A 20468-nucleotide genomic window follows, 5' to 3' on the forward strand; every position below is an offset into this window, starting at 1 on the left:
AACATTGGGAGTATCAAAACATAGCTCTTGAGGGGAAATAAAAGGAGGGAGAATGGTACAACCTACTACACATGCAGCTATCTCCAGTATTCACTCAGCCTGATGAACCACTGAACCCTTTCCTACAGGGGAAAACCATATTTGATCTGAACTATATTGGAAAATACTCTTTGCTGTGTCACAGGAAAGGAGACTCGAGACCCAGTTGACCTTTTTTCTTTCTTTATTTCCTTCTAGAATCTGAACATGGAGAAACCACGGCAACCTTTTTTATGCTCGCGGCTCGTGGCCAGCTCTTCAAATCTCCCGCCGCCACGGACCAACCCACCATAGGTAAGTATGCAAATATATAACACTCTTCAATAGAAGAAAGCAATGTTTCCCATTTGCAGAGAAGACTGTCATCTGTTATTCCAGCAAGCAATTCTGCATGTTCACTGAAGATTGGGTTTACATTGAAAATCCAGATTCTAGTTCAGGTTCTTGGCCTGTAGCCACCCCTTGTTCTTGATTTATATATTCCAGCATAGTTCCACGAGTTGTGCAAACCTAGACTTATTGCTAGCCAAGTTTAGCAAACATTAGTCACTTGGGAAATGGTGGTAGGATGCAAGAATAGCCACAAAGCAAAGCTACTACATTTTTCACTCTCAGATAATCCCTTGGGCATGTGGCAGCTCATTAAGTACTTGCATGAAAAAGAAAAGGAATAAAAAAAAGAAAAGAAACTTAAAGTGCTGTCTCTGTGTCCACCAGAAGAGGAGCAGATTTTCAACATGGGAAGAATAAAACTTCACATTTAAGAACTTAATAAAAACCATAGATCTCCTTGAATCAAATTCAATTCCTGATGGTCTTATGGATACATCCATGCTGTTTTTATGTCAACTATGGAAATGGTTTAGTATTATTTTTTTCCAGGATGTTCTTCTACCTTCTCAGATTAGTTTACATTTTGGGAGGTCCCACTACTCTCCAATACAAGCACTATCCAAGTCTGATTCTGTTTAGCTTTTTGAGATCAGGTGCAATCCAGTGCTAGGTCTAAAATAGATATGTTTAATAGTTTTAAAGGTCCATGCTAGAGCTGGACATGGGGAAATAGCCAACTTTTCTACTGGGTACAAGGCTAGGGATATCTACTTTGGTATTTTGCTCAAGATCATGAAAGGAAGAAAAAGAAAAGTTGATTCATCAGATGCCAGATCCAAATTAAAAATAAGATCCTCATAAAAAGGAAAGTAGAGAAACATTAACATGGAGAAAAGACATGAAGAAAATATATGAAACAGAGGATCTAGCAAGCAGACAAGAGCAAAAATGGTTGACACTGAAAGAAAAGATTGTGTTCACACGCGTTCACAAGGTTAGTTATAAACCTAATGACTGCATTTGCAAAATGAAATTTGTTTTGTGTTAACTCTTGGCTAGTATTTTTGTGAATTAGTGAGCAACACAAGTCCAGCCTGATTGCTCAGTTTATCTTTACATATATTGTACTGTCAAAAGGTTGATTCAGTTGACTCAAGTAATCAAACTTAACGTATTGTGTGAATGCAGCCTACAGGTAAGTGTAAAGAAAGGAGGCCAGCTGAACAGGCAAATGAAGGGCAGAAAGTTTCAGGGTAGGTTTTCAATAGAAGGCGATGCTTCAGCTTCCATTCTAACCCATGTTGGATGGAGAACCTTGGTGTCCTACACCAAGAAAACAATAGAAACAATATGGACAGGCTATTGTGCAAGGGAAGAAAGAATTAAGTGCACAAAACAATTAAAAGCAGAGAGAGAAAGGTTACAAGAGAGACCAGAAAATAGAGTACTATAATAATCAATATGACTAGGACTGAAAAGAGCCCACTTTAAAGCTTTGGTAGAGTCAGCAGAAGGAAAAAAAAGAGCTCTCCTACCCATTTCATAATGATGGAAGAAAATATTAAATCTAAACATACTGTAAGCATCACAGCCAAGAAAAGGTAAGAGATCTAAAACAGTGTCCAAGCATTGCACATCCAGAAAAGATAGGAAGAGGGGAGAGTTAAGAAGAAATGAAAAGCTATGTACAGTGGAAGGTGTTAGAATGGAAAACCAGACTACCCCCAGGTCCTGCTTAACTGGAGCATGTAATTGATTTAGAAGGACTGTGATGAGAAGGAAATTCTCAGCATATGAATGTGGGGTCAAGCAGTGAAAAAAAAAAGGGGGGGGGGAGTTTATACAACAGCCTGTGAGGAAACCTGCTATATCCATTAAATTGCTGCAGTGGGAGGAAATATCTGCTAACTGGATCAGGGAAAAAGGATTAGACCCAACCCTTCCGTTCCATAACGTTTCTCCACATAATCCACAGTGCAAGTTAGAACAGGAAAACAAAATGGAGAAAAAAAGGTACATCATCTCACCCAAAACTTTTAGTTCTGTTTGCTTAATCAGTTATCAGGGTTTCCAAACACATATAACTATAAGTCTAATTTTACAATCCACACTATTTTGGGCACAGCCAAGCAAACCACATTTTGGCTGAAAGTGATATGTAAGCCCAGTCCCAGATGAAAAGTAAAATACTGCTATGAATGGCACCCGCCTCCTTAGGCAGTATCTTACCAAATTCCCTAAAATACATGCCACTGATTTCTCTAAAATGGTATATGTCACTAATTTGAAAACAATAGAGGCCCTCTGAAGCAGAGAGGCTGCAGTTTTATGAGTGAGATTTATTTCTGGAAAATATTTTGAATCAAGTGCCTTCAGATATGGGATGTTAATTTAATATTTGAAACAGCTTCCTATAAGTGTCTATGAACTGCATTCAGCTATAATGTGTTGTGTTAGCATACCTTTAAGTACAGCCAGTGTGTTCTGGAAAGCATGATTTGTGGCTTACTTTATTGTGTAAGCTGAACTCATTGTATTTAATGAACCAAGAATAAACAAAATAAAGATGTTCTCACTCATTCTTCTCAGAAACACATACACCCCATTGCCACAATGAGGCAGCACAGCAGGAGATGAAGAAATTTGGGGCCCTGTTTATACAACATTTTAAACCATTATTTATTTAACAATGGTTTATAATTTGAAGGGTTCATGCAATGCACTCCTTAATAAATGAACTCAATCAACCATACAGTCTTGATTCACTTAATATATTAAGACCCAAAGAAGCAAACCCAGTTTTGATTTAGGCTGTTGTACAAACAAAACTTATATGCGGCTAAGAAAAGGGGAAAACACATTTTAAATGTTGTTTGGAAAGTACTTTTTTTCTTTATTTACATATAAGAAGAATTAATCATTTCATAAGCCAAGATCTGGCTAGTGATGGTCCTGCTTTAGAGGCCATTCATAAAGTTGTGCAAAAGATAAACAAGATTTGCTAGACTGATTAAGTCAGGAAAAGTTAGAATAGGATCAGATTGGCTAAAGCAGAGGTGTCCAATCTTGGCAATATTAAGACTTGTGGACTTTGATTCCAGAATTCCCCAGCTAACCATGCTGGTTGAGGAATTCTGGGAATTGAAGTCCACAAGTCTTAAATTGCCAAGTTTGACACCCCTGGGTTAAAGTGTCATTCTATCTTCCCCAGCAGCAAGAAGCAGCTCTTTGATGTTACAGTAAAAATAATTCCTGGAAGAGGAAGAGTTGCTTTTGTCTATTACAGTTTATCCAGAGATAAATGAACTTACAAATGCATGTGTGAACCAGCTGTGAACCCTGCTCTTGGCAGGGAAGACCTCTAGTTCAAAAACCATGGCTGTGGGCAACAGGATCCAACAGCAGATGGCACTGAAACCCAACAGGTGGGGGATGCCTGTTAAAGCCCCAGGATGGGGACGGGGGGAGGGGCTGCATTGGGAGAGAGGTAGGAACATGACCATAGACTAAACCAGATATTGGCTCCTGACTTTTCTTGCCTGCCTGTGTTTATGCCACAACGTAGATTAAAAACGTATCAGATTGTGGCTTAGGAGGTCTTGTGAACCCACCCCTTCTGGTCTGCAGTGTTTTATGGTCCAGCATTTTAGGTGAAGCCAGCCAATTGTGAGTTATGGCTGGTTTGGTCTAGTTGTCAGGGCACTGGTCTAGTAGTGTAGAAACTTCAGTTCTTATCCCAATTTAGGCACAAAGCTAGCAAGCTGACCTTGAGTCAGCACTCTCAGCTCTAGGAAGAAGGCAAGGGCAAACCATTTCCGAAAACACTGCCAAGAAAACTGTACTAACTCATTTGTTATTGCTGGCAGAAGAAAGATGGACTCAAAGGCACAAAACCCTCCAAACCCCCATGCTGAACATAGGATTGGCTTGTTACATACAAGCCATCATCTGTTGTTGTGGGACAGTAGTCTCCTTATCTACAGCTCCTGTGTAAAAATAGGATTCCTTTCTCCATGACACAGAATAACAGAATTGGAAGGGACCTTGGAGGTCTTCTATCTAGTCCAACTGCTCCTCTATTCTGCATCCTTTAGACCACCGGTCTGCAGCATGCCTTCAACCAGGCCGCACAAACAAACAAAGCCCCATCCATGCAGGGATGCAGGTAGCATGCAAAACCATGCCTGCTCCAGTCTGTGGAAAAAATTTTCTCTGTGGAACCGGTCCTTGATGCCCAAAACGTTGGGGGCCACTGCTTTAGACTGCAGTCTTCAAGCTGAGCTCTGTTCCCAGTGGCTTCATGAATACAGCCATGGTGTTTCTTAGCAAGCGTGAAAACAGTTCCCCAGTGCTTTCATCCAAGCAATGTTTTTTTGGGTCCCTCACCAAGCCTACAGCCCTGCTCTTTACTGACAGTCTTCCATCCAGATTTAATTAAGGTCTTCTGCTCTTTAGCTTCTTGAGGTAAGACACTTAGACCCAGTATGGAATGGAGTGGCGTAGAAATCTTAATAATAGTAAAAACATAAAAAATTGTTTGGCTTTGAAAGCTAAGGAGTCTCTGTACTTGTTTTCATACAAGACAACCTATCTTAACACTGTAGCATCAACAAGATAATATTTCTCAGTTCCTCATCTGCTGTCAAACACTTGGTAGCCAAATCCATCCAAAAGCAAGGTTTTCGTGGAGCTTTTCTAATTAAATTTTATTACAAAGGAAAGGGATTCAATTACAATTTAGATAACTGGCTCCTTTTGTTTTTGGGATCCAATTTATCTGACTTTGGGAGGGCAAAGCTTCCTTCTTTATCTTGCTTACAAGATGAACAGGAAAGCTAGCTTTCAAGTTTTCAGATATTAATGTTTTGAATTCACAATATTTTCCTAACTGCCACCCTCTTTCCCAGGGATTATAGCACTGGCAATATGAAAATAATTACATTGTTTTGGGGTAGGTTATAGGACCGTTTTTCTAGAACAATGACCCAGCTCAGTTGACCTGGGTTAAAAGCATGTTCAGCTAATAAGTATGCCATGTGAACATAGTCTAAAAGAAAAGCTCAGTAATAATTGAAAGACAGTTCAGAGAGGATGAATACTCTCTTTTAGATGAGATCATGCTGCACCCATTCATTCCTGACCCTATTTCTTCCTGTTTTACGCTACACACTTCTTAAATATCCTATTCACATTTTTTTCGCTTTGCTTTTATGTCTCTTTCAGCATCGCAAATTCTCTCTTCCATATAATGGAGGGGACAAAAAGCATGCTCTTAAGGACAGCCATTTTTGCTTCCTCTGTCAAACATTAATTCCTCACAATAGACCACATATCTTTGACCACTTTGAGCACTGAAGTTTCTCCATCCACTTTCCCATCTTTAGCAAGTGTTCTATCCAGTATACAAGTTCATCTACTTGCTCTAATTTTTCAATATTCACATACAACTTACAACTGTTCATGTTATTTACCTATCAAGCACAATTACTTTGGCTGTTGTAACATTATTTTTCTCTTAGTATTCTACAATTGGACTTTCATCACACATGCCTAGCCAATTTACCATTATCATAAGCATTCCTTATACATTTTTTTCATAAAGGATAATAACATACATCCTTAGCATTCTTCTTACTCAATGTTGAACCATTTATAAAAATTCCATTTATTCTTATATATTTTATTTCCATCATATACTGTACTCCTCACATTTAGCAGCCAATCTTCTGTTCCACACAGGCCAAAGAAATCATAAATTAAGCCTATTTTCTTTATCGTATGCTTTTCTCTATATTAACAAACCCATGCATTTCATATTGATCTCCTGATAAGCAAAATGTGGACTGCACAATTGGTGTCCAGCAGAAATGTGCACTTCATTTTCCAAATTCGGTCATTAGCACCTTTTTCTCTTTTGATTAGAATTCTGTTTATTTTTGACAAAAATTGCAGAAAAGGGTTTGGATATTTCAGTAATTTAAAGTTTTAAGCATTCTTCCAAGTGACTTTTCTTACAGAAAAAAAGACACCGGTTTAGAAAGGCCATCACAATCTCCAAATTTGAATAGTCTTGAAAATATGAAACATGGAGATCATGCAAAAAAAGAGTATTTCAAAATTAGAACATTTCTGCAAGAAAGAATGGGGAGTACATTTTTTTAATTCCAAAAGGCAGGGTAAAAATAAGGGCAGAATATAAATAAAACAACTAATAAATAAAATGAAAACATTCCTTGTTTGGAAGAACTTATTTCTGTCAAAGGAGGTGTTACAAAGCAGTGGTTGAATGTGTCCACCTTCCACCTTTACTATTTTTTTATTCTGAATCTGTAAACAGCTGCATATTTATTCATTCATTTTCTGCACAGCTGTATTAACATTACACAGCATTATAAACTCCAGATCACAAAAGTCCCACTTTGACACCAGCTTCTCACACTAAGCAACAAGCTGGTAGCCACCATGTAAACAATGCTCAGCTGCAATCTGGTCTTTTTCAGAAAACTCTTTTTCTTTTCCCTTCTACATCAAAGAGTAGGGAAAGAAAATAAGAAGTTCATGGCTTAGTTAAATGTGTGCAGAGTTCTACTTTGAAGGCAAAACTAGTGGGAATTATTGTCTTGTCTTTTTAGTTGTTCTCTCCAGTAAATGTTATAGCAGAGCCAAACGAAATTTGTTCCTTTGAAGCTCATTTCCATCCCTGATTGCTGCAGGAGGACTCAGCCATGTTCTACTCCATCTCAGTCAGGACCTTCCTAGAATGCAATGTCCAGTTCTAGGCAGCACAGTCTTAAAGGGACTCAACAAACTGAGTTGTGGAAAAGGACCAAGTCTACCAAGAGGTTGAAGGGTCTGGAAACCAAATTCTATATACGTCTAACTTGCAAAAAAAAAGAAAAGAAGAAGACAATGACCAAGGGGAGTTATAAAAGCAGTTTTCAACTTTATAAAGAGCTTTTGTAGGAAAGGAAGAAGTAGATTTATTCTCTGAAGCCCAGAGGTAGGAACAGAGCCAACAGGTTAGAGCAGGGTTGTCAAACTCACGGCCCGCAGCCCAGATGGGTCACGCACTGGCCACACCCACACCTGGTTTAGTGAGGGTGGGAGTCATGATATATCATATGATGACACCATGACAACATGAGTTTGACATCCCTGGGTTAGAGGAACAGATTCTGTTTATTTATTTATTACATAGATTTAAGAATGCCTGACTTCAGCTGACTCCGGGCACTTTACATAATAAAAATAGAACCATAAAAAGAGAAACAAGTTATAAGCATCCAGAAGAATTAAGAATTGTCAACTGAAAAAAGGGGTTACTCCCATGAAGTATATTTATTTCACTGGGCTTATAAGCCACTCCTATTACAACTTCCTTCACTAGAGATTTTCAAACAGAGGCTGGATAGTCATTGTTCAAAGTTATTTAGCAGATTCTGCATTGTGCAAGGAGTTAGATTAGATGATGTCCAAAATAATTTCCATTATCCTATTATTTTGTGGCTGAGTATGGTGTGTGAATCCAGGCACTTTCTTATTCTTGATCCAGTTTAAGGTTGGAGCAAGGATTTGACATCTGCCATGATGGTTCAGTGGTGAGAATTCAGCATTGCAGGCTAACTCTGCATTCCCTCTGCCAGGGGTTCAGTCCTGAGTGTCTCAAGGTTGACTCAGCCTTCCGTCTTTCCAAGGTCAGTAAAATGAGACCCAGATTGCTGGGGGCAATATGTTGACTCTGTACATCTGTAAAGCATTGTGAAATAGCATGTAAGTCTAAGTGCTATTGTTACTATTCTTGCTATTCTGTTTTGATTAGAGTAATGCTCGTTGACCTGTCTGTTGCTTTCATGATCTACAGAGGAAGTGTAACCATTTTGCAGCTACTATTCCACATTTTCTGCAGTCATCTTTTCCACAAAAGAACTATGATTCCCTTACGCAAGACCTTCTATGTGTCAAAAGAGGCTTTATCCACACTGGTAGGGAACACATACTGGGGTTTGAAGGGTTAAGCTGCTTCCTGAAGGGCAAGTTCCTCTAATGGCCCATTGATAGAGGAAGGAGGATGAATATGAATGGGCAGCTGTGAAAGACAATGGATGCTTTTCTTTGATGGGAAGCTGGCACAGCAACACTGGAAAGGGGCCAGAACAAGAAAAAGGGTGCACCCTTTTTGTACAGGGTGCACCCACCCCAGAGAATGGAAAAGGGCTGGTGGTACCATCAGCTAGAAGGGCAGAGCACATAATTAGTGCAATACGATGGGAAAGGCTTTCTTGGACTGTACCACTTCAAGTACGTACACGCAGCATACTGGAAGCATACATGACTAACACAAGAACTGAAGCTAGACAGAAGGGAGTTCCTCAATTTTGTTTCTTCAAGCAGTCTCATATGAGAGACTAAAAACTTTACCTCTTATATCCTTTTTCTTGAATTGGTTGGATTCAAGGCAAACAATGAGCAGTTGCAGATAGTAGATCAAACCTTTTCCTTCATTATCCAAAACCTCCTGATTATAAAGTCTTTTTACCCAATGTGGATAACACACTATAAGTCGATTTAGAAGTCCCTGTTGTGATTGGATAATGGGTTCCTGTGTTGTTACCCAAAAGAAAACCTCTTTTACCCAATTTTGTTTAATTTACCCAGGTTTAAAAGCACTCTGCCGTAGACTATTTTGAAAACATTTTATCCAGTAAAGAGGCACCAATTGAATCCTTTCCTTGAAACATTACAGTATTAAAAAAAACAGGCAATCTAGGCAGCTGGTATATAGTAAGAAAACTGTGCTCTTGAGGGAACTTTGTCTTTTTGGCCAAAATATGCAAGCAAGTTTGAAACATTTATAAAGACTCCCTCTAAACAGCACTTTCTGAGAGGCATGGAACTTTTCATGAGACAGAATTCTTTGAAATATGATCTGGTGTGTTTTTTATCGCAATTGAAATTGGCTCACTAGCCATTATAGTTTTTGCCTGCTCAGCACAACTTCCCAGAATTAGTCATCCACCAGAAAAAGAGAACTGTCAACATTTCTTTGGCTCTAGTCAGCTTTGCAGATTTTCAAATGTTTTATAATAGAAACTGAACTGGAGACACATGGTCCCAAGTCTTGGGGCCAAATGAAGGTCGATTTTGTGGCTCGGAGATGGTAGATGTACAGAGGTGTTCCTTTGCAGAATATTTCCACTGGGCTGGGTCTTCCCATGAGCAGTTGCTAAAAGTTGTTCAAGGGTGAGGAAATTATCTGGGGCTGCTGACTCTTCTGTTTAATAAAGGAATCCGCAACAGAGCAGAGGCTGAGTCATGGAGAGGCTGCTGAACACACCCAACATTATACAAACAGAACCCATCTTCTTATGTTCACAATTGTAATGTCAGAGTAAGATGTGAGTGGCCTTGTTTATGGTGGTGCATGGGTTAATAGGGTAAGAACCTGCATTTGGGACTTCAACTACACAGGAGTTCCTGGGAACAATCTTTAAGAAATAAATGCTAATGAGATACTACATAATCAGAGAAACATTTTTGCAGAATTTCTGTCAAACACTGTAAGCTAATATTCCAGTTTCTGATCCTGTTCAGATGTCATATTATGCTATCTTATTGTGTGTTCGGTTTTCATTTGATGTGCTTTACAAAACCCACCATTGTAATTTGTAAACTTTGATTTGTGACTTAAAATAGTTTGTGATCCCAATGAATGGTGGCTTATTCAAACCACACCTCAAAGCAACGTATAAATTAATAATCGACAGCAGAATCATTGAGGGATACAGGAAAAGGTTGCCTTCCCTCTGATGAATGGGAAGGGTGTATGTGTGAAACAGAGAACTCGTCCCTGTTGCAGCACTGCCACTGGTGCTGCAATCTATAGGGTCATTTGGGACTAAAGTGTCACCAATTTCTACTGTAATATTTGTATGAAGTCTCTACAGCAGGGGTGTCAAACTCAAGGCCCACGGGTTGGATCTGGCCCGTGAGGTATTTACATCTCGCCCACGGAACCACCCTGGAAACAGAGAAGGACCAGCCCACAGTACTTCTGTCAGTGAAAACAGAGCTTGGGAGAGCCATAAGTGGCCCTGCCAGGCTCCGTTTTCAGCTGTGACAGCCTCTTGCATGCGGCCACCCAGCCTCTGTTTTTGGCTGCAATGGCCTCCAGCCCTCTGCCAGTGAAAACGGAGCCTGGGTGGGCTGCATGTAGCCTCCCCCAAGCTCTGTTTTCACAGACAGAGGGCTGCAGAAGGCTGTCGTGGCTGAAAATAGAGCCACAACGAGTGACATTGAGCTGGCCATGCCCACCCCGGCCATGGCCACTCATCCCCCTGAGGTCAAACACAACCTTGATGCCTCAGTGAAATCGGGTTTGACACCCCTGTTCTATAGGAAGAGTAAGAAAGAACCAAAGCCGAATTTTTGTCGAACGTTGTAGCTGATTGCGGGGTTCAGGCAGTTGGTGTTTCATAGGGGTTTTACGAATGCCTTTTGATAGTATGAAGTTTTGGCTGGAGGACCAGATGTTCATAACAGCCAGGTTTAGTTTAGTTTTAGTTTACTTTATTGTCATTGCACCTAGTACAACGAAATCAAACACCATCTTCAGTTATTTGTGCATTATATTATTATCATCTATAGTACAGGTAGTCCTTGACTTCTTTACTGACTATTTGAAGTTACAACGGCAGTGAAAAAAGTGACTTACGACCATTTTTCACACATATAGCTGTTGCAGCCTCCCCATGGTCACATGATCAATAGTCAGATGCTTGGCAACTGACTAATATTTATGATGATTGCAGTGTCCTGGGGTCACGGGACCACCTTTTGTGACTTTCTGACAATCTAAGTCAATGGGGAAGCCAGGTTTCACTTAACAACCATGCTACTAACTTAGCAACTGCAATGATTCACTTAACAAATGTGACACGAAAGGCTGTAAAATGGGGCAAAAGCAAAACCCACTGAACAAATGTCTCACTTAGCAACAGAAAGTCTGGGCTCAAGTGTGGTTGTAAGTCGAGGACTACCTGCATTTCAATAGCAGTTGAGGACAATTCAGAAACCTCAGTTTGTGCAGAATTAATAGAGAGAATTCTAAGTAGGTTACCTAACATTGTAACAAGTATGACATTGAATTACCACCAGTTCAATTCATGATGCTACTGCTGAGCATTTGAACCTTGAATGGCCTAGGATCCAAACACAGGTAGTCCTTGACCTACAACCATTCATTTAGTGATCATCTGGAGTTGCAACAGCACTGAAAAAAGGTGTCTTATGACTGTCTTTCACACTTACGACCAGCAAATACCCATTCTCTCACAATCAGAATTCAAGCACTTGACAACTGGCATTTATTTATGACAGTTGCACTGTCAAGGGGTCATGTGATCACCATTTGTAGCCTCCCCAGCTGACTTCCTACAAGCAAAATCAATGGGGGAAGCCAGATTTGTTAAATGACCACCAGATTCACTTAACAACTGCAGGGATTGACTTAACTGTGGCAAAAATTGTCGTAAAATGGGGCAGAAACTCAGATAACAACTGCCTTGCTTAACAACAGAAATTTGGGGGAGTGGGGGTTGATTGATGTCGTAAGTTGTGGATTATCTGTACCAGGAATGTTTTTTTCCTTCACTAGAGCTGCCAAATCTGGGTTACAACGATATGGATGACTTTTCAACAACAGCAAAGCTCTTATAGTTCTTTGCCATATCTAGTGGCCATCATCTGGATTTTTGCAGCTGAGATCTAGTGGCTGTTTCCCAATATACTCTTTTGAAGTAAGGACTTCAACTCCCAGAATTCCCAGCAATGCTTATGCTGGATGAGGAATTCTAAGAACCGAAATCCATATATCTGGAAGGCATTTAGACAAAGGGTAGCTAGACCAACCCATTTTATCTTAACATGGTCAAATGCAGTCTTTTCTGATTTCTATGCATTTTGTAAGTAAAAATGTGACAGACTTTTCAATGGTAAACTCAGGGGTGGGATTCAAATTTTTTAACAACCGGTTCTGTGGGCGTGGCTTGGTTGGTGGGTGTGGCCAACTCAATATCACTCACATCGAGGCATGCATTCCCTCGCCTGGTCTCTCGTGACTGTGGAGATGCTGCAACAGTCCTAAGTGTGAAAAAGGGTCATAAGTTACTTTTTTCAGTGCCATTGTAACTTTGAATGGTCACTCCACACAAGCAAAGTACTGGCAAAGAAGGGGAAAACAACTCCAGAGAAGTTCCAGAGACAGGAAGTCTAGTCCTGCCAAGAATGTAATAAGGCTTAATGGAGAGGCAGTTTCTGTAAGCAACACCAGAATGTTTCCTTTCTGCCTTCCTTATAGGATTAGGCCAGTCATTTCTTCTAACAACCGGTTCTCTGAACTGCTTAGAATGTTAACAACCGGTTCTAGCGAATAGGTGCGAACTGGTAGAATCCCACCCCTGGGTAAACTCCAACTCTGAATGTTCTCCTGAAGAAAATTTATCTGCCAACAAAATCATGCATTTTATGCAGTGGTGGTATTTAGCAGGTTCTGACCAGTTCTGGAGAACCGGTAGTGGAAATTTCAAGTAGTTCAGAGAACCGGCAAATACCTCCTCTGACTGGAGATTTTACAGTGTCCTTCCCCTGCCATGCCCATCAAGCCACGCCCACAGAAATGGTAGTAAAAAAAAAAATTGAATCCCACCACTGATTTGATGGTACCAGAGCAACATCTATTTATTTGCTCTTTATTTTTAATTATTTCATTATTTCCACATATAGTATCATTTTACTGTTTATTACTTCTCAGGGTTTTTTATTGCATGTTATTGGTGGTGATGGTTTTTTTGTAATTCTAAATCGTTTTATATATTGCTCAGTATATTGCTACTTTGAAATTTATTGTAGATTAAAAACAGTTTAGAAATGTTTAAAATAAATAAAAACCCCAAACCTAAATATACAGTATTATTTCATGTAAATTGAATGTCAGTTGGAGTCTTGGGATTAACACACAACACAGAGAAGCCATTCAAAGCCTCACAAGCATTGTAACTAGCAATTATTTCATAACTGTGTCTATATATCTCAGTACCATTGTTTTCTGAAACCTGGTGCTTTACAAATGTAGTGGCCTGATCAATGGTAATGCACTGTGGATTCGGGGAGCTATAATCCAAATCTATTTAGAAACACAGCTAGGGTTAACCTGGTAAGATCTTCATGGTATGAATAGCATCATTCTGCTTATGCACATACCCACCCACACACCGTGTTTGGTAGTAGAAGCATATGGTAGATTCCAATTGTACAGGCTTGCGGTACCTTCTTGGAACGGTTGGGCAGGAGATCTCAGCACCATGGAAAACTGCATTGATTGCTCTTGTTACTCACTCAATCCTATTTGCCCAAACTATCTGCAATCCTGAGATTTCTTTTCCAGTCCTTAATTGCTCTATGTATAGTATGATTATTGTGGGATTTTACACCTGTGATGGGCAATTTTTGATGGGTGAGAATCAGAGGTGGTATTCAGCAGGTTCTGACCAGTTCTGGAGAACTGGTAGCGGAAATTTTGAGTAGTTCGGAATACCACCTCTGACTGGCCCCGCCCCCATCTCTTCCCTGCCTCCCAAGTCCCAGTTGATTGGCTGGGTCTTCTTTTGTTGCCCTGCACAGGAGAACGGAGCTGGAAAGCAGGTTAGTAAAGTGGGGAGAGAATAGAGATTTTACAGTAACCTTCCCCTGGGATAGGGTGGAAATGGAGATTTTACAGTATCTTTCCCCTGCCACGCCCACCAAACCATGCCCACAGAACCAGTAGTAAATTTTTTTGAATCCCACCACTGGTGAGGATGCTTTTCACATTTGGGGTGGAGTTGAAGGCTTGGAGGTGAACACTGGAGGTTTTTAAGAAGAGATTGGATAACCATTTCTCTGAAACGGTATAGGGTTTTCTGAGCAGAGGGTTGGACTAGAAGACCTCCGAAGTCCCTTCCAATGTTAGAATTCTGCTTCAGTGGCCAATGTGATGGTGTAAAGTGGGGAGGACTAGAATTTCTGGGGCTTTTTCTTGAATTTTTGAAGATTTTTTAAAAAGACCTGTTAATTTCTACTGTTGTTTTATATCCTATTGCAAAATAGCAAAAAAACAAAAACAAAAAAAAACCCCACACTTCAGCTGTTAAGAGTTAGGATGCTACAAGAGTTTTGTCTCCCCTGTGACTGCTTTTTCCTTCACTGAAGCCTCCAATGCTTTATTTATGTCTTAAGCACCTATGCCTGCTCTCATCCAGGAGTAATGCTGTGAATCAGGGGGTGATAAATCACCCCTGGTGATAGATCAGTGGTGCTGACATTTCATCCAAGCAGCTGATACTTTATCCTCTTTGTGGATGGATAATAGTAGCTACAGAGAGGAGAAACAATGGAACCATCTTTGCTTTCCTACATACAAAGGCTCCTTTCACGTCATCATTCTCCTCCCTGGGAGAAAGTTAAGGGAGGAGAAATTAAAATAGCTGCGGTAACTACACAGGCATACAGCAAAGGGGTAGGAAAGCAATGATGAGAACAAGAAAGCATGTAGGCTGCCTATAAAGAAAACAAAAGAGAGAGCAATTTTCAGAGCTGAACTGTAAAGCTCCAGGAGACATATTGCTTAATGGATGGATGCCGCTTGGGATATTTAACTCTTTTATAGCACAACATGCAATTTGCATAGCAACTTCATTCAATCCCATACTTATAAAACCATTCAACAGCACCCTGGGATGGTGCACCTTTGTGTGCAACAGCCTGTGGATAGATTCCCTTCCCCTTTCCTGCAAGTTCGTTCGCACCCAGGGAGAGCCATTAGTCAAGGGGGCACCAAGAGAAAATTCATAGCACCATTAATAGCAATCAAATAATTGACAAAACATTTCATTGAGTCAATGAACTAAGACAAATCTCTAAACACTAAACTGGTTTTGGAAAAGGGACTCTTGGAAAAACAAAAGAGAGCAACACACATTAAAAATAAAATCCAACTAAAATTATATAATTGACCTAGCCATTATAATTTATTATGGCTTGTCTTTCTCTTTGGATTTTAGCAGATATTTGAAGTACTGCACAAAGGATGGCTGGAAAGATAATCTGGGCCTCCTACTTAGATAAGAAGTGAGGGAGGCCAGGGTACTGGCTTATATTAAGGGCAGACAACCTACTATACTAGGGAGGGATATGATTCTCACCCATCTCCTTCCTTTAGGTCCCACACAAATATGCTACCAAATTTCAGCTCCAAGATTGCCAACAACCAGTTGCAGCTTCTTGTCATTTTGACACAGAACATATATGAGCTGTGAAATTGTTTTGAGAATATAAGGAAAATCCCCCACCTCCCTGACCCCAAACTCAGTAACCGTCCTTACCCCATATGTAAGGCAGCTCCACTCGGTCTGCATTGACTGCTCATGTTAAGAGCAGCTCTTGGCGATGAAAGTGGGTAGAGCTGCCCCACGCACCCTGCACCAGTTTATCTCAGGTCCCCCACAGCCAGGCCCCCCAAGCCCCAATTCCTGTCTCCTCTCACGGCCATGGCACCAATACACCACTCAGCTTCTTGTTCAGTTGTGGCCGTGAGCAAGCAGAAGAAGTGGGCTGACCGACTACATGGGTTCCTGGTGCACTTTGCTGCTACCATGAGGCAGATGTTGGGACATGAATGGCCTGGCTGTGGATGCTCTGAGGTAAACCAGTGCAGGGCATGTGGGGCAGCTCCACTCCCTGTCTCACCTCGTTGCTGCAACACCATGAGCAACCAGATGAAATGGGCAACCAGCTGGCTGCACAGGCTCTTAAGTAGGGCTTATTTTGGGGGGGGATAAGGCTTATATTAGGCACATGTGTAAAAACATGCTAGGGGTTATTCTGGGGATAGGTCTTATTTTCAGGGAAATGGTAGCAGAATTACTGTTGAAAGATGCAGTCCAATGCATGATAACACAAGAGAAAGGCCTGTTGGAAAAAGGATCATTTACTTCTGCACAGCAATATTATCAGTCTTCACATTTAACAGTTGAAGGCAATTGGCCATGGTTCTGCCAGATGGAAATGACTTGTGGCCTCTTCCTTTCAGGGATAAGGATAGTTGAAGATTTCTGCTGCAAGGGTTAAATTCCACTATTCTTTAAAGCTAATGGATTAGGATAGTTTTCAAATTGAAATTGGGTCTAAGTTCCATTTCACTAAAAGGACACTATCATACAATTTGTTCCTGGCACTAAAGATAAACTCACCCTTTCCCATATGTGCAATTAATACACTCATTGTTTTTGGCTAAATGCATACCATTCTTTCCAAATCAGATAGCTGAGGTAACTCCTGAAAGTTCCAGTTTTAAAACAGATATATAAAAAAATACACTAAAGAAATAAAGGAGAAGGAAGATTTGAGCAGCCTATTATTCACATGACAAAAGGGCCAAAAAGAAACATTTGCAAACTGGGGAAGGATACGTTCAGGATTAATGTTTCTCCACCATGAGTACTATCCAAAGGAAAGGGAAAGAGGAAAAATTCAACCTTTTACATCAACAGACATGACTGCCTGGTTACTATTGGAGACTAATGCTCAGCTGGTTTGTTGAAAGCAATCTAGTTCCCACCCCTGGATGACTAAAAAAAATGGCAGGAGATAACTACTATCAGCCCATTGGCAACTGGACTTTTCATTTATCGTTTCATATATTATTTTTCTTTCTTTGAATAAAAAATATAATTCTGAAGAAGATAAAATTGCATTCTTTTAGACATTGATGTGATGTAATGATTGTGATGAAAAATACAAAACATAAACACTTAGCACTTCTATGGAATGGCGCAATCTCTAAGATACAAGTGTAGTTGTAATTGAAACAGCATATGTATCCATCCATACAACACAGATGGAAACAAGGAGTTTCTCAAAGAAAATTTAGAAGTGAAGATATATAAGTCAAGGTAAGCGTGCACATTTTCAGTGTTTTTAAAAATGGCTTTCTTATAATTTAAAAAACGTGTAAGAAACTACTACCCAGGAAAAATAGAGTGCTATTACGGTACATATTGTTTTGTTTTATTTATTTAAATTTTGCCCTGCCCTTATGCTCTAATATGGGTTCTCAAATGACTAGAAAACATTCATGAATACCATTGCAAAGCATAAAACAGATTAAATGTGACTCTGAAATAGAGGAATGTAAATTCACCCCTTTTAAAATTGTATTTACTATCAAAAAGCATTTCAACTTTTTAATTTACTCAAGCAAAAATGTTAATCTGTTTATACGGAGTTTGTGCTCAAAATCAAGAAGACAAAATGTACCTATTACCACTGCAAACAAGAGGAAAATCTTATGTGCACAAAATCCACCCGTGCCTTCTATAACTTTGTAAACACCAAACTTAAAGACTCAAAAACCATTCCACCCCTAAAAGGTCCTAATGGGAAAGACTATAGCGATGAAGCTGTTAAGGCAAACCTCTTCAACACATTCTTCACTTCAGTCTTTGTTAATAGTAATGGCTTATGCCCCACATTTCCTAACAACTAACTACAACGATCTACAAATTGACTTTACTGAAGATAACATAGAAAATGCAATACACCACCTTAAATCATCTTTATCTATTGACCCTGATGTGCATTCTTCTTTAAAAAGTTCTCCACTACCATAGCAGAAACACTAAATTCAGAACCAGCTCCTTACCAAACCTATGGTCTTTAGCAACGGTCATCCCTATTTTCAAAAAAGGTGACTCCTGCTTGGTTGAAAACTACAGACCAATCTCATTGTGTTGCATCACGTGCAAAGTTATAGAAACAATTATTAATCAATGCATTACCTTTCACCTAGGGTCAAACAACTTACTCTCCAATAAACAATTTGGCTTCAGAAATTTTTTTTCCTGCAATTTGGAACTTCTACACTGCAAAAACATATGGGCTACACTTCTTGACCAGGGTAAATCAATAGATGTAATTTACATTGACTTCTGCAAAGCATTTGACTCAGTGGTACATGACAAACTACTATTAAAATTAAATTCTTATGGCATTTCTGGATCCCTTCACAAGTGGATTACTACCTTCCTGTCAAATAGGCAACAAATAGTAAAAATAGGAAACACCCTATCAAACCCTGTACCAGGTATCAGTGGTGTCCCACAAGGGAGCGTTCTAGGACCCACACTTTTTATACTATATATTAATGACCTTTGTGATGACCTTATTAGCAACTGCATCCTCTTCGCTGATGATGTAAAACTGTTCAACACCACCGTCAATGCTACCATCCTTCAAAAAGACCTTGATTATGTGTTTGAATGGTCTAACAGTTGACAACTCCAAATCTCTACCAACAAATGCTTTGTCCTACACATTGGTAAAAAAAAATCTACATACCAAATACAAGCTAGGCAGACATGACCTTGTTGATGACCCTCACTTTGTCAAGGACCTTGGAGTTCTGATATTGAATGATCTAAGTGCCAAAGCTCACTGCAACAGTATTGCCAAAAATGCTTTAAAAGTTGTAAATTTAATTTTACGAAGCTTCTCCTCTGGTAATATTGATTTGCAAACTAGGACATTCAAAACCTTTGCTAGACCAATACTTGAATTCAGCTCTGCTGTCTGGAATCTGCATTGTATATCAGACATAAATACAATTGAGCGAATCCAGAAGTATTTTACCAGAAGAGTACTACATTCCTCTGTTCGTAACAGAATACTCTACAGCACCAGAGTTGAGATTCTAGGCTTAGATAACCTTGAACTACACTGTCTAAGATTAGACTTAAGCACAGTACATAAAATCATGTTACGTCTTACCAGTTAATGAATATTTCAGCTTTAACAACAACACAAGAGCACAGAACAGATATAAACTAAATGTAAACCACTCCAAGCTTGATTGCAGGAAGTACGATTTCTGCAACAGAATAGTCAATGTCTGGAACTCACTAGCTGATTCTGTTGTCACCTGCTCAAACCCCCACTCCTTTACCTTCAAACTAACCTCTATTGACCTCACCCCATTCCTAAGAGGTCTGTAAGGGGCATGCATAAGTGCACAATCGTGCCTACGGTCCCTGTCCTATTGTCCCCAATTATTAGTTTCTATTTCTTGTGTTTAAACTTATGTTTGTTCTTGTTTCTGTTATATTGGAAGCTCTTATAAATAAATAAATAAAACCCAGGAGCTTCTCATACACTCACAGAGTTTTACTGCAAAAGCACTGCTGCTTTTAGCAATAGACTCATTAAAGAACCAAATGTATTAATTTCTTGGAAATGTTCTACTTTGCAATTTTCTGCTCAAGAAGCAACAGAAAAGAGCTGGATGAAAGTAATTGAAGCCATTGGCTGGAACCCAGGTTTGATTAATATGGCCACTAGCCAACATCTAAAGGCCTTGTGGATGGCTATTTCTTCTATAAATGTGAGAGAAGAAAAGTATCAGTGCATATCACCAACAAGAGGCCAAAACTTTTTTATTTTTCATTGTGTGAAACTAGTCTTTATGGGTACATAGTGGAAGGAATCTGCATCCTGAAAATCAAGCAGAGTTTTTGTGTTCCTTCATAAAAACATATACAATCACCTTAAGCAGCATACAACTATAAAATCAATGTTGCTGAAACCATATTTCATAAACAAAATGTTTTTAATTTTTTATTTGTGAACCATTTAGAGTGATTGGGAATTGGACAGTATATAAAGTTAATAAACAAACACATGAAAATAAATATTTATGATATACTATATTAGAATTTGGTCATTCTCTCTCTCTCTCTGGGTAGTTGTATATTTTTATACAGGTCATGCTACACAGCTGAGTAAATGTGCAGTAGCTGTAAAAAGGCAAATGACACACCAAAGAATATTTGGAAAGATTAGGGAAATTTGGAAAGATTACCAAAATTATAAAGCCCTTACTCAAATCTAATCTGCATCTAAAATGCTGTATATAGCTTTGGTAGACACTTTTTAAAAAGGATAGAACAGAACTAAAAACAGTACAGAATAAGGCAGCCAAAAGAATTACTTTACAAGAAAAGGCCATAAAG

At 39.4% G+C, this 20468-nt stretch overlaps 1 long non-coding RNA gene across 1 annotated transcript in view; it reads left to right on the plus strand.

The window, feature by feature from the left end:
* LOC148127529 (uncharacterized) overlaps positions 1-20468 on the plus strand; it is a 48437-nt gene that overhangs the window by 17486 nt on the left and 10483 nt on the right. Inside the window, exon 2 of the long non-coding RNA XR_015742737.1 lies at positions 238-333. This is a non-coding gene — a long non-coding RNA (uncharacterized LOC148127529). The remainder of the gene's footprint in view (positions 1-237; positions 334-20468) is intronic.

Source organism: Pseudonaja textilis, chromosome 1 (assembly GCF_049901715.1).
Source record: "Pseudonaja textilis isolate UNSWEBS1 chromosome 1, rPseTex1.2, whole genome shotgun sequence".
In the NCBI taxonomy this organism is placed as follows: domain Eukaryota; kingdom Metazoa; phylum Chordata; class Lepidosauria; order Squamata; family Elapidae; genus Pseudonaja; species Pseudonaja textilis.